This window comes from Bidens hawaiensis, unplaced genomic scaffold (assembly GCF_021521415.1).
Source record: "Bidens hawaiensis isolate Kalapana, Puna unplaced genomic scaffold, B.hawaiensis_p1.1 tig00010069_1, whole genome shotgun sequence".
NCBI classification, from domain to species: Eukaryota; Viridiplantae; Streptophyta; class Magnoliopsida; order Asterales; family Asteraceae; genus Bidens; species Bidens hawaiensis.
In genome coordinates this window covers 358,993-373,590 of record NW_027491760.1, presented here as the reverse complement: position 1 = coordinate 373,590, position 14,598 = coordinate 358,993, and the positions used below count along the sequence as shown (strand labels likewise).

The 14,598-nt window shown below is 34.9% G+C and overlaps 2 non-coding genes across 2 annotated transcripts; both read right to left on the bottom strand.

Annotated features, from left to right (window-relative positions):
- Positions 1-650: 650 nt before the first annotated feature.
- On the bottom strand, positions 651-751 carry LOC143534164 (small nucleolar RNA Z103). Its single transcript, XR_013135485.1, has one exon. It is a non-coding gene; the product is annotated as a small nucleolar RNA Z103 (small nucleolar RNA).
- A 167-nt stretch (positions 752-918) lies between these two features.
- LOC143534168 (small nucleolar RNA R41) lies at positions 919-1,002 on the bottom strand. Its single transcript, XR_013135486.1, has one exon. It is a non-coding gene; the product is annotated as a small nucleolar RNA R41 (small nucleolar RNA).
- Positions 1,003-14,598: the final 13,596 nt, after the last annotated feature.

The following is a 14,598-nucleotide window of genomic DNA, read 5'->3' as shown; positions in this document are numbered from 1 at the left end:
AACAACTCGTAGAATTGTAACACTAATAATAACAAAATAGTTTTTCTAAACAAAAATAGTTTTTCAAATTTTAGCGTTTTAGAGAGTAATTGGTTTATTTTTAATCTTTTGATGAACTCACAAAAAAATATATTATAAACCATAGAGTATCATTCACTGCGACCAACCACAAAAGGCAGTCACAAATTAAAACCCATGTTTACAAAATAAAATAATAGTTTTGTGACTTTGTCACAGATAAATGCAATAGACACACTTAGTTGCATGAGCACTTTAAACTCTTTAATCTTTCATTCATAATAAAGAAAAAAATAAAGTACATTACATGTCTATTTTTCTTTATTTCTTTGTGACACAACCTGCGAAAAAATTCTTATATCTTAGAAGACCGCCAATCTCTAATTGGATTACAACAATTGTGCTGTAATACATAACTATCAAGCACCATAGTTATTAAACCAATTTACGATAGATGGCCTCCTAACATAAAAATCTTTAAGATAGAACCTAAAAAATTAAAAAAAAGGCATGTAATTTACACTAAATTTAATCATATTCATTAGTCAAAAAATATAATTGAGAACATGAAACTAATACAAAGTCAATAAAGCCTCAAAAAACAAAAGCATATAATCAATAAACAAAAGAAAATGGATCAGATTTCTGGCTTGGATTCTCTTTAAAAGAGAAATAGAAAGAGCGCACAGTATAATCAGCTTCGATCATCTGGGGAAATAATCATCACTTCCATCTCGTATATTTAAATAATAATTAAAAAAATAAAACTATAATAAACCATTGATCAGATAATTGTAGTCTGGAAGTATTTTTCGATCGACATCGTATATTCCGATTACTTTCTCATCACCTCAACGAAACAAAAACACCATTATTAAAATAAAATAAAAATACAAATTATAGAGTGCTCAGAAGGATCCATTGGTTGTTTCTAATCATGAAAGAAATCATAAAATAGGTAGATTTCAACATCATTGCAACTCTAAAACATTCAAAAAACCTGTGCTAGTATACCTGGATTGTTATTTGTTGACGGCGGTGGTGATTTGGAGTGGATAGGTGGTGGTGGTGGTGGTGGTGGTGGTATTTATAATTGAATTTGGGTTATTAGGGTTTCATGTATGCGGCTGGGGGTATAATACGATAGGGCGAACAATGAAAACATATTTTACGGTTTTCGTCCTTCAAATGTTGTTATTTTGTCAAATGTTAGTTATTTTGTCTGACGCTCCTCTTATTTATAGTTATTTGCATTTCATTCCCATTTATTTCTATGATAAAATGACAAAAGACGTCATTTATGTTTAATCGTTTTTTTAGTGGACGTCCTTTAGCAAAAGAAATGACAGAAAACATCCTTTACATTTAGATACTCTATCACATTATGTCCTTTGATCCCTAACTCAGTTAACTTTTCTCATTAAATCTGGCCATGTGCAGACACATGAGGGTATTTTTGTCATTTTACTCTTGAAAATTAATCATCTTTTGGTCAGTGAATGGTTCAGAGTTAATATTATTTTAATTTGCAATAGTAAAATAATCAAAAATACCCGTGCAGGGCACATGACTAGATTTAACGAGAAAAGTTAACTGAGTTAGGGTCAAGGGCATAATGTGATAGAGTTTTTAAATTTAAAGATAGTTTTTTGTCAATTCTTTTGCTAAAAGACGTCCACTGAAAAACGATTAAACATAAATGACGTCTTTTGTCATTTTGCCTATCATTATATATATGCTTACAACCTAAGTAGTAATTTCTGCCCAAAATGAATTATCATGATCTTTTGCTTTAATCGATCACTAGGATAAAACTCGTGTGATACACGAATGGTTATAAAAATATATAAAAAAAAAGTTAAATTTAATAATATGCGTAATAACATATCTTATGGATTCATAAGATATAAATAATGATTAGTAAAATTTTATACAATTTATAAATATATAAAAATCTCATTTAATACAACATTTAAAGTTACATTTGTCATTTTGTTAGTAATTTTATAAATGATAATAGTATTAGTTGGTATCCTAGTTGCCAATCTAATTGAATTACATGCGAAAGAATTGTATTGCTTTAATAGTATAGGTAGATGCTTTGACTTAATTCAATTCCATGTGAATTCTATTTTCTCTTTTCGCGACTCGTTTTGTTGAGGGTTGTAAATTGTCGTGAGTTGATGATGAATTCCCAGCTGTACACTACAATATTCTCTGCCCCTATCCGTCCATATACATTTGGTCAGATAATTTTTTGATTGTTTTATAATACTCTTGAACGAGAATGCTATATAAACATTTTGTTTTGTTTTATTTGTTTTACTTTTTTTTTATGTTGTTTTTTTGGTTTTATAATATTTAAAAAATAAAATTTGAAGGGTTTTTTTTATAACAAATGATGTGATGTAGGTTATTAAGGGCGCATAATAAGGAGGGAGATGATCAACGACTAGGAAGGGGTTTATGCAAAATAAGGAGTTTTTTTTCCCATTTGCACACATTTTAGGAGTTCTCAATAGAACCCGTCTGATTATCATATGTTTATGTAAATTGCGATATATTCTATGATTGTTCTCTTATGCAATATTGTGTTGCAGGAAGTTATAGAATCTTTGTCTAAATATAATTAGTTAGTTATTTATTTTTCGGGTGTTAAATAAAAGTCTTATGTCTGTCTATTGATATGATGGCTTGCTTTTAAGTGATTGTGGATTTATAGTAGAAGATATTTGGTCATAGATCCACCCGCAAGACAAAGAAAGCCATCCACGTATAGCACCACCTAGCCATGAGGCAAAGAAAGTCATCCGCGGATCGACCACAGTCATCCACGGAGACATCCTTATCAAATTATGAAATACCCGCAGGCACCTCTCTCGGGCGAAAGACCTACCACCCATGGAGGAGACAAACATCATGTGGCGGATAAAGCTTAAGTCAATCACAATACAAGATTCCCCAAAGGATCATGATTGCACAATAAACCAATCAAGGGACGCCATCGTTGTACTCCTAGGTGACAGCTGTCTCCGTACGCCAGCTGTCTCGTCCAATCAAAAACCTCAAACATGCTCATCCATGATAATAGAAGGTTATACTGATAGCGTGGCTGGTCTAATCCTTCTCAACTTCTCCAACTATAAATATCTTACTCCTACAAACGGTAAAACGATCCAGACTCTCTTATTCAAAACTTTACTCTCACTACTCATACTGATTGGCACGCTAGAGAGTGGTTACGAGAAGCACACCCCTATTCCCCTACTTGCAACGAGCTCATAATGTCTTGTTTTGCATGCTGGATCTGCATTAGCTCGTAGAGGTTGGATTTGTTAGGATTAGTGAAGGCCTTTGGGTCGGGTTCATTGGTTGACAATTAGAAGATAAAAGGGGTGGCCCGTTTAATTATGGTGGATGGCCCATTTGGAGTTTTCTTGGTCCCTACTCTACTAAACCTAATTGTTATCTATATATATACCTAGTCATGTATTGTAATCTTTGTACCGTGCTTAATAAAATACCCTAGTTGCAGCCCGTGGACGTAGGTCGCGTTGACCGAACCACGTAAAATCTCGTGTCTCTTATTTATTGCTTTTGTTTGTGCGTGTGTGTTTGTGTTTCCGCTGCGTACCGACTCTGTTTAATACCTAACAAGTGGCATCAGAGCTGAAGGTTCGTTAAATACACGGGTGCACTGAAACGGAGAACGACATTATCTTCGATTTATAAGGTGTTTACGTAAAATCCTTGCAAGCCTTTTACTTTTTTGGTGGGTTTTTTTTCAAGGTTATTAGGATGTGTTATTTATTCACGGGTTATAGTTGGAAATTATTTATTTCCTTTTAATTGTGAGTTGAATACAAAGGAAAGGAGTTTGTTCCTTTCTGTCGTGACCTCCAAGCAAAAAAGGAAGCAGTGCATAAAACAAAATAGGGTTTATTTTGTTTTTGGTTTGTGGTGTATGCAAGGGTCTGACGTAAACAAGGCCTGTTCACATATTATTAGTCTCAAGCAATTAAGGTTTTGACAAAAACCCCTGGAGCGTTGTTAGTTTTTTTTACCGGAATTTCGCCGTCGCTATTTACAAGATACCGCGTATTAGGTCGTGTTTTACGACTGTTAATCAAAGAAGAAGCAGTGTCGGCTGCTTCTTGTTGTCGGACTAGAATCGAAGGTTGGGTGTTCAAGATTCGGTTTGTTGTTCGGGTTTGCTTTGATTGTGTGGTTCGTGTATTTGTTGACAGGAATTTCGGGTTGCAAGAAAGGTTTCGGGTTTTGGGCTAGAGTTTTGTTTATTGGTTTTTTCTCTGTTTTTCTCGTTTGCGATGTCTGAAGATGGGAAGGTTCGAATCGAAAAGTTTGACGGGACTGATTTTGCATGGTAGAAGATGCAAATAGAGGAGTTACTTGGGGAACATGATTTGGATATGGTATTGGAGGAAAAGCCGGATAAAATGGATAAAGCCGAAGAAGCAATTTGGAACTCAAAGGACAAGAAGGCTAGAGGTAAAATTACATTGGCTTTGACGAGGAGCGTTGCATTTAATATTATGAAAGAAACCACGGCTCGTGGTATGATGGCAGCTCTGTCAAATATGTATGAAAAACCATCTGCAGCCAATAAGGTGTTCTGATGAGGGAATTGTTTATGACAAGGATGCACGAGGGAAGTTCAGTCGCTGGTCACATTGATGATTTCAATTCAATTATGTCCAGGTTAGCTTCTGTGGGCATGAAGTTGGATAATGAGACTCAAGCTATTATATTGTTGTCTTCTTTGCCTGAGAGTTGGTCTGGAACTGTAACGGCCATTACTAGTTCTGCGGGGGCCGATGGTTTGACATTTGAGGGGGTCCGAGATATTGTGTTGGGTGAAGACGTTCGCCGGAAAAGCACGAGTGGCGGATCATCTTCTGGTATGTTTTATGCTGGCAGGGGAAGAGAAAATAACAGAAGCAGTGGGAGTCGGGGGAGGAGTTCGTCTAGAACTCGGAAGAATGTGAAGTGCTGGAGGTGTAATGAAGTTGGACATGTTAAGAGTGATTGTCCAAACAAATTACAGGGAAAGGCTGCTGAGGTGAACACTGCTGAACAGGTTAATGAAGGCGTCAGTGATGACGAGGCATTATTTTGTAGTGTTGATAGCATGGTGGACTTTTGGGTCATGGATTCCGGATCTTCGTTTCACGCTACGCACAGCGGGGAGACGATGGTGAATCTGAAGGTTGGTAACTTTGGGAAGGTACGTATTGCTAATGGTGATGTTCTTAATGTTACGGGCATGGGGGATGTTAATTTGGTAACTCCATTGGGAACTGTTTGGAACTTGAAGAATGTTAGGGTTATTCCATCGTTGAAGAGACGGCTTATCTCTGTTAGTCAACTGGATGAACTAGGCATGGAAGTAAAGTTTGGTGGAGGTAAATGGAAGGTAACTAAAGGTAGTATGGTTATTGCTCGTGGAAACATGTGTGGTTCATTATACATGGTGCAGGTGCCTACTGAGGGAAGTATGACCGTCCCACAAAACAAAGTCGGGTTCGCTGAGTCGAAGGGGCAGAATAAGGTTCAATTTGCAAGAGTGGAGCCTGGTGCCAAGGTGATTCAAGCTGAGCGGGGTCGGAGGTCTAAAACAAGTAAGGGGTTTGGTGACAGTGGGAGCGCGGGTTGTGTTCCGGGAACAGTTACAAAACAACGTTGGGTTTTGAAGACCGTTATTCCGATTGATAAAATCTCTCCTGAGGAACTCTTGCTAAAAGAGGAGAGTGGTAGTGGTTCTCGGGTTATCTCTGGAACTGATGGATCATGCGTATCAGTTGAGATAGAGGACGGGTCAGTTTTTACTGACGAGTTGGAGCTCGGCGGAGCTTTAACTGGCCCTTCTGGTACTTGATGTTGAAGGGGGTGCTGCAACTAGGTGGTAAGTCTTAGCTTGTTTATGGGAACTGGAAGCTTGGAAGACTTGTTAATAAAGATTACTGATATTACTGATAACTGGGTTGCTTTGTACTTGAATGGTGGGCTAGAGCTTATCGCAAGGCCTTCAAGTGGGAGATTGTTAGGATTAGTGAAGGCCTTTGGGTCGGGTTCATTGGTTGACAATTAGAAGATAAAAGGGGTGGCCCGTTTAATTATGGTAGATGACCTATTTGGAGTTTTCTTGGTCCCTACTCTACTAAACTTAATTGTTATCTATATATATACCTAGTCATGTATTGTAATCTTTGTACCGTGCTTAATAAAATACCCTAGTTGCAGCCCGTGGACGTAGGTCGCGTTGACCGAACCACGTAAAATCTCGTGTCTCTTTTTTATTGCTTTTGTTTGTGCGTGTGTGTTTGTGTTTCCGCTGCGTACCGACTCTGTTTAATACCTAACAGGATTGCACCAAACCTCCAGTTGAGATATTAGATTAACCTTACGTTGGTTCAATTAGTGTTTCTTCGTAATATTTAATTGTTGAGATTCTTGTTATTTTTTGTTGTAGTTTACTTTTGGTCTTATATTACATTCAGTTGAGTTCTTTACAGATCCGGTGGGATATTATAAATATGCTTAATGTCTACACCAAGTTGAAATTGCTTAAGATTGTAAAGTTGTTAGAAGTAAAAAAAATATAGAACTTATTTATGACACATCTAGATGGCCTACATATTTTAGTTTGGATTATTTTTTTGATTCTTCATTCTATTAAGTGTAATTAAGTTCTACTTTATATGTGAAGAATGTTGTGGATTTCTGAAATCGTATATCTTAGGAAAATTTGAGAGTCGTGAAACACTTTCTGATCAAAACTATTTGTTGGTTTCCAAATGTTTTGACCGGATAAAACTCAGATTGAGTGCAACAATCTGTATTGAGAGAGTTTATGAACCAGAGAATCCATCGTATGATCAAGGGTAGTTTAATTAGGGTTGGGCAGTTGTAACTGCCTTTGCAGTTATCTGATTTTGAAATTCAAAATCATAAAATACGCTCTGGAATTTGTGACAAATAAAACATACGAAATTTAATTAAATTAAATTTCTAACGTGTTTTTTAATTAAATTCAAAATCATAAAATAGCTCGACCCTAGCCAAGGGCACTGCCCCTTGGGCCTGCCAGGGGCTGCTGCCCCTCGCACCCCGCTACCAGGGGTGCTGCCCCCGGACCCCCGCCAAGGGGGTGTTGCCCCCTTGAAACCCCATGACTTTGGGTAAGTACCAATAGGATTATAAATTATAATAATATCAAATAAGTCTGCATCCCGTACCCGACCTATTTAGATTCGTATTACAATTAACTTGATCAACAAGTTAATCCTTAATTACACTAAAATCACTAACAAAGAATGCTTTTGCCATTGCATTTTCTCAAGGTCCTTATAACGATTTGATGTTCAGGGTTGATTGTTAATGATAAAGTCTTGAAAGTGTAATAATCCCTGGAAAATTTTAAAGAAAAGTTCAGATTTGATTTTCTATTGTTAGTCGTTAATTGTTTTATGCTTACTAAGGTAGGATTAAGGAAGTTATATTTCTTTATTCTATTGATTGATTTCAATTTGTTAACCTCACTAAAAATATTTTTGAAAAAAAAAACAAGTATATTTTGTTCAAGTATGATTCATTCAGGGGCAACGTTGTTGTTATTAATACGTAGATATTAGTTAGTTTGGGTTCTTATACATTTTTTCCTATGTTTTTTTTTTGGTATGGTGAGTTGAGCTTTGTATGCTATCAGATATTTTGGGCATAAGGCTAAATATTTTGGGTATGGGCTAAATTTTGCCGCCGGTCGCTGGTTATCTTGAAGAGATCGGAGTACCTTGTCTTCAACCCGCTTCCTCTCTAAACAATGCACGGATCCTAACAGTTTGGATACTCCGGCTAATTAGTTGTTGGATTGCCTCCCATCTCCTGTGTTGCTCAATTTGAGTTCTCTTTATTGTGATGCTTAGTTGCAAGTTCTTACCGCATCTAGAGTACTGTTTTTAGTTCCATCTTCAATTAACTGATAGAATCTTGTTAGTGAGAGTTGTTTGCGAATTTAATCTTTCATATTGAAAGATTTGTATCTCTGCAGTGACTTTTGTTTCCATTTATGAGATTGTTTTTATTAATTAAAGAAGCTTTACGTTAAACATGTTGTGTTCTTGAAATAATTTTAACTATTTTGACAGAAATACATCATACTACTAGAAGATCACAAACTCGATGCCAAACAAATTAGCTTCTAAAAAATACCGTTACGACAACAATTTTACTATCTAATTTCACCTTATTTTAGGAGCTAGGGTCATATATTATAAAACAACTAATCATATACAAGAAAAGTTAAAATTCTGAGTTATATATTAAACAGTTTCTTGGTGCTCATTGCATTGAAACAGCTAAGGTGTCACATATTAATCTCTGTTTCCGAAGCGGAGCTAGTTTTCTTCCGGTCAATGGGCAGTTTCTGTTTGTTATACTTTCACCATCTGATAGGTCAAAAAGAAAATCAGTATTAAGGAGGTGAACTTTAATCTTTTGCTGTAACTTCTAACAGGGTAATTTCTTTTTAGTATTGGTAGTACTTACCTTGGGTGAAAATTCTGTATTTATCTGAGAAACGGTCTTGAATCATTTTCTGATTCTGAATTTCATTATCTGAATCTTGTTCGTCACTAAGTTCAGAATCTGGTAAACTTCTCGTTTTCCCCGTTTTAAAAATCTGATTTTCCAGATACTTTAAGCTGGAATCCACAATCAAAAATTGTACCACCTCTTCTCTATGAGAGCATTGTTTTTCTTCTGGATTCAGCATGTCCTGGTCTTGATCAAGCTCAATAAGTTGCGGCTTCAAAGCCACCTTATTCAGAACATCGGCAAATGACATAAAATAATGAATTCCGTCTGTCTGCACCCTTGAGGAAAACTTTGTGACTCCAGGTGCAAGAAACACAAATGAGATCTTGGAACTATCGAAATCATAGTTGTTTAGCTGCCGATAGTTCCAGCCTCGTGCTTGTAGACGAGGCCAGACAGCTTTCCAAAACAGCTCAGCTAAGTTCTCTTTACTTAGTTCAATCCCGTATTTCAAAAGCTTGATGATAGCATCTGTTGTAAGAGAAGAGAATGGCGGGTGAAGCTTCTCTTCAGTCAACCGACTCTTGGACCTTCTAGACGTAAGATCTAGATTTTCTTTTCCGATGGCAGCAGCTTCTACAAGCATGCTGATCCCAACAATATCCAGTATGCTGAATATGTATGTTTCAAACGAAATTTCTTTATTATTGAAATTTCTAGTAGCCTGGAAGATATCAAACATAAATGACACGATCAGCGTTTTATTAAACCTTTATAAATGCATGATGTTTTCTAATGGTACTATTAAAGTAGAACTTATTGAAATCTATAAAGTAAACTTGTAGTATTCTTTGTATTACTATTATTTATAAATGACAAGATAAGCGTTTAATTTTCCGAAAATTACTATATTTATAAATGACAAGATAAGCGTTTAATTTTCCGAAAATTGCTATTATTTATAAATGACAAGATAAGCGTTTAATTTTCCGATCGAACTCGCTCGCCGCTTGCTCTCCTCGTTTAAAATCTGATTTACAACAGAGGTACAATAAAGCGACTGAACGAGGAGTTACTCATTCTACCCCCTTAATCGAAGATTTAAATTTTCCACCAGCCCCGTATCAAAAAAAGAAAAAAGCTTTACCACATCACTAAATATTTCATTTCTAGGCTTTTCGTATAGCATAATTATAAACTACACATTAATAGATTATTTATGTATATATAAGGATCATTATTAGCAGACTTACGTTTGTAATTATAATGTAACTATTATGTAATTAGCTTGAATAATTGCGACAGTTTATGGTGATTAAGCTAACTAATGACCTTCAACAGTCATGTAATGGTTGAGAGATGGCGGGAACAATGGCAAAACACTACTGGGTAATTCTCTGTATAAATCAAGATGTCTAGGGATCTTTGTCGAAACAAAGATTGACTCCAATTGATCTCGAGTAACCATTTTGAATTTGGTACTCGTCCGCTGCAAATTGAACTCTTAACAAACTGGCATCAGATCCAGTTTTGTTTTCCGTTCATTGCACTCAATATGAAATCGCAATTCGAAATTTCAATAATGGAGGGAACGTTGTGAAACAGGAGTAAATCAAGTTACGGGAATTACGACAGGAGATTGTTCTATTATTGCAGAGAGCCAAGACATTATATACAGAAACGTCGATTAAAAAAATGATACGAGGCATCAATGTTAATCGGGCAAGCGATTAACGATACTCAAGACACACATGAAAGGGATGATTATTTGGAAGAATATGTCATTGATGCAATGGATCATGACCAGTGGTCTGAAATCTGGTAGGTTAACACTGGTTACCAAAATCATTTGTGGGTAAGTTGTCCGAGTTCCAAAAAATTAAGCCGTCATTTGGTGTACAGTCCCAATTGGGAGAGTCAAAAATTTTGTTCGTAAGGGGAATTGAGCAAATTGTGTTAACATCAAATGCCAATCTAATGAAGATCATGCGTGTATTTTACAGTCTGGATTTAGACATGAATGTCATCAGATTCAATCAACTCATATTGCAAGGATTTGTGATAAAAATTGAAGGGGTTAAATGCAAGATAAGTAAGATTTTTAAGGAAAAAAGATATGGGATCTTCCGTTGCATAAGAAAATGTTACCATACTTGGTAACATTAAGGCACATGATGATTTTAAGAACCTTATCCATTCAAGTGAAAAAGTTGATTGGATCACGACGATCATCAACACTCTCACGTTTGAAACATTTGAATATTGCATGACACTCCTTGATGTAATTGAGGGGATCATGGACTTGTGGAAGTAAAGAGATGAATTGAAAGATAAATTCTTACAAATGGTACCACCTTGTTTTTTGAATTTCTATCTCAAAATCCTCGACTGTCCCATACCACCAATGCAAGAGAAATTCAAGAAGGTTGAGTTACACGATCTACACGTGACTGTTCAAAATGAGGTGGTCTTATATGTGTCATAAATATAGTTGTGGGTGGTGACTGCAACGGATTTGGGATTGGATTATGGTGACAAAGATTTAGTTTAGATTATGTATGCTCAATATCTTGATGTACAGGAACTACGAAGTGCACGTGACGACAAGAAATGCTAGTTTAAACAACCACGGTGAAAGTTCAGAAAATCAAGATCCCGCTTTGCTGGAGACTAGAAGCTATGCCTTGCACCTTCGAGGAGATTGGAATGTTGCTAAAAGGCTAATCAGGAGATGACGATTTTATTTTGCAAGAGCGGTCAAGGCTTTCAATGAGGCTTATAAGTCCTTACCGAAAACGACAAGGAGTTGGTTTAGTTTAGGGCCGGATATTAGCATAATTATAAACTAAGCATTGGGAGATTATTTATGTATTTATTAGAATCATTATTAGCAGACTTATCTGTGTAAATATTATGTATTTAACTTGAATAGTAGCAGCGGTTTATGGTTAAACTAACGACCTTTAACAGCCATTTAACGATTGAACCATGGCAGGAATAACGCAAAAACTACCGGGTAATTCTATGTATAAATTAAGGTGTCTGTGGATCTTAAGATAGGGTCGAGTCTGATACATCAACCGTCTACTCAATATCCTTGTACGGGTCCACAATCACTACACGAGATGAACCTTGGTTTGGTGAATTGAAGTTGGCCTTAGGTGTAATAGGACTCCCAGTCTTTGTCGGCCCCAAAATTGACATCAGTTGTTCAGTCTGCATTTTCATCTCTGCCAATCTCATTCGATATACATAGATCAAACTTTTGTTAGCTTTGATCTCATTTATGCATTTTGAATTCGATACTCTCTGTAAACATATGGGCATGTAAACACAAATTCATCCTTTATGATTCAAACTATTCATTTTATTGTTCTAGTAATCAGTTGTGACAAGAAAGAAGACCAGTGTACCAAATCCGAAACTTGGTATAAAAGACGGAAACTAAGTAAACATGCTTAAAAAGGAAACTGTCGAGATGAATGGAAATTGAACACTTCTTGTGATGACATTGTTAGGAAACTAAACTTATGGAGTATGAAAACTTTTTGTATGTGTTGTGTAGTTGAAATGGAAAGTAGCAGTAATGCTTATATACACTTACAGAAATATTACCTTTGTCAATCGATATTTGTTTTCATCGGTGACGCTTGGAAATATGCGACCAAAAAGCTCCTCTAGCCTCCATCCTTTGAAAATCTTCATTCCGGGCTTCTTCTTTTTGTTTTTGTTCTTCCAAGAGCTAGACCATATTTTGCGTTTATTATCGCCATAAAACTGTCCATAGTAGTAAAATAATACATCTGACATTCCCTTGTTACATATGAATTTCTTCACATGTTTAAAGTTCTTGCCAAATATATATAAACCAAGAAGAAAAGCATCCTCATCAATATTTATAGGGACTGCAGGAAGTTGAACATCTTTTTCTACAGAACCTATGTATTTGTTTTCCTCATTTATTATGGTTTCTTTCATAATTACATCGGGGATTTGTGTCTGATACGCGTCTCCTATTCGAGTACACTTTGTTGGTTCTCCAAAAATGTTATCCATCTGATCCACATAAAATGACGTCGGTTAATAAAACATGGTAATGAAATTAGTAAACATGCAAGTGATATCTGGCCAAGTCTTAGGTACAATTATTATCTAGATTATGTTTACATAATTCTAAATGCTACACAGAAACTCTATAGGAATATTGTGACTTACAGTGTTCCTGCAAAAAAAAACGAGAGCAAAACTTTTGTGCTATGATTTTAAAATTCATATACCACAGCTTGTGTAAAACTTAAGTGAGCATTTCAGGTTTACTTGCTACAGGTAATTCAATTAAACGATCATGCTGATGCCAAAACGGGAACTCAGTCTTGGCTTAAACCTATGATAACCAGGATATATGTGTACAAATACCGTTATGATTTACTGTTTCTTATCGTTAAGACAACTCGTTCTTTCATATTCGATAATATATAACAGACAAGGTTTTATCATTAATAAAATCCCAATGAGAGACTGTTCAAATCAGGTCTCACTTGAATTACACAACATAAAAATCGATACGGCTGTAATCTTATAGAGGGAAGTGATATTTAACTAAGTATTCAATTAAATTATCGAGTACTGTAACGTCTTTTTTTTACCGCTAGAGTCAAGCTAAACAACTTCCTATTGAGAAATTTCTCAATGTTCCGAGCAAAATAGAGTTCGAGTGCAATAATTCTTACAAACAGTAATGATAAATAAGATCAACAGTACAAATTATATATATTGACTGTTCAGATCCATTGTAATGCAAATGCAATGAATTTATTAAAAAAGAAAAAAAAAGAAAAAGAAAACCTTGTTAAGCACATTAAATATACATATTTTCAAATTAGCAAAAATAAAAATATTTTTTAATTCACAGACTACTTAGATTAAAAATAAAGAACAATCAGATGAAAAGACTCTTAATACTCTTAAATTCAATCATTTTTTTTTATCATCAATTAAAACTCATTTTATGATTTATATATAAGAACTGTTTTGTTAACCTAAATTAATAAAAAAGGAACAACATAATAACCAAAATGGCAAGTGATTAATCATGTATAAAATCACCTTTTTATTAAAACAGAAGTGATCGTTGGTAGTGATAATATTCTTTATGGAGAGAGATCGAATTGATAAATTTGTGAAGGAAAGTCTAAGCAAGGTTTCTTCAGATGGCCGGGTAAAGTTTAGAGAGAGATAAGAGAGAGAGTAGCAAAATAAGGCTTATTCGGCTAGGCTATATTTATGGTATGTCTTGATGTGTAGTTGATTGAATTGACTAAGAAATGAATTAAAATTAAATTGTAAATAATGTTCTTTTAGTTATTTTCACATTTATAATACTTATAATACTTTATTGTTTGACACAATAAATGTACATATTAACTGCACAAGCATTTATAATTTTTTTATTTTTTTTGCTTTGCATAAGTATACTAGCTTAGAAACCCGTGTATTATATTGTTTGAATAATAAAATTAAAAAACATTCTTAAAAAATAAGTAAATGATAATAGTTTAAAAATAAAATGTTCATATAATCGATCTAAATTTTGTGAGTAAATAAACACGCTAAAACGAATGTGAACGTTGTTATGCCTAATTTTTTGTTTGGTATAATGGTTCTGTTGCTAAGTGCAAGTCCTAAATACTAGTTAAAGCTAAAAACAAATTAATACATGATTAGAATATAATTGAAAAAAAATGACAATAATTAAATATAGAAAGATTTGATCTATGTTAGTTAATAATGAGTGGTTAAATGCAGTGTTTTAAAAACCAGTTCAAACCGGCCGGTTGAACCGGTTAAACCGGATTTCGCACAATTAGCCGGTATTTTAAGTCCGGTATCTTTGACCGGTTTGTTAGAACATCGTACTGGCGGTTTTTGTCTAAAATACCGGTTTTTACCGGCAAACCGGTTTTAAGCTCGAGAAATTTTTTATATTTGTGGCCCATATTTTTCAAAATTACTTTTAACCTAACAATT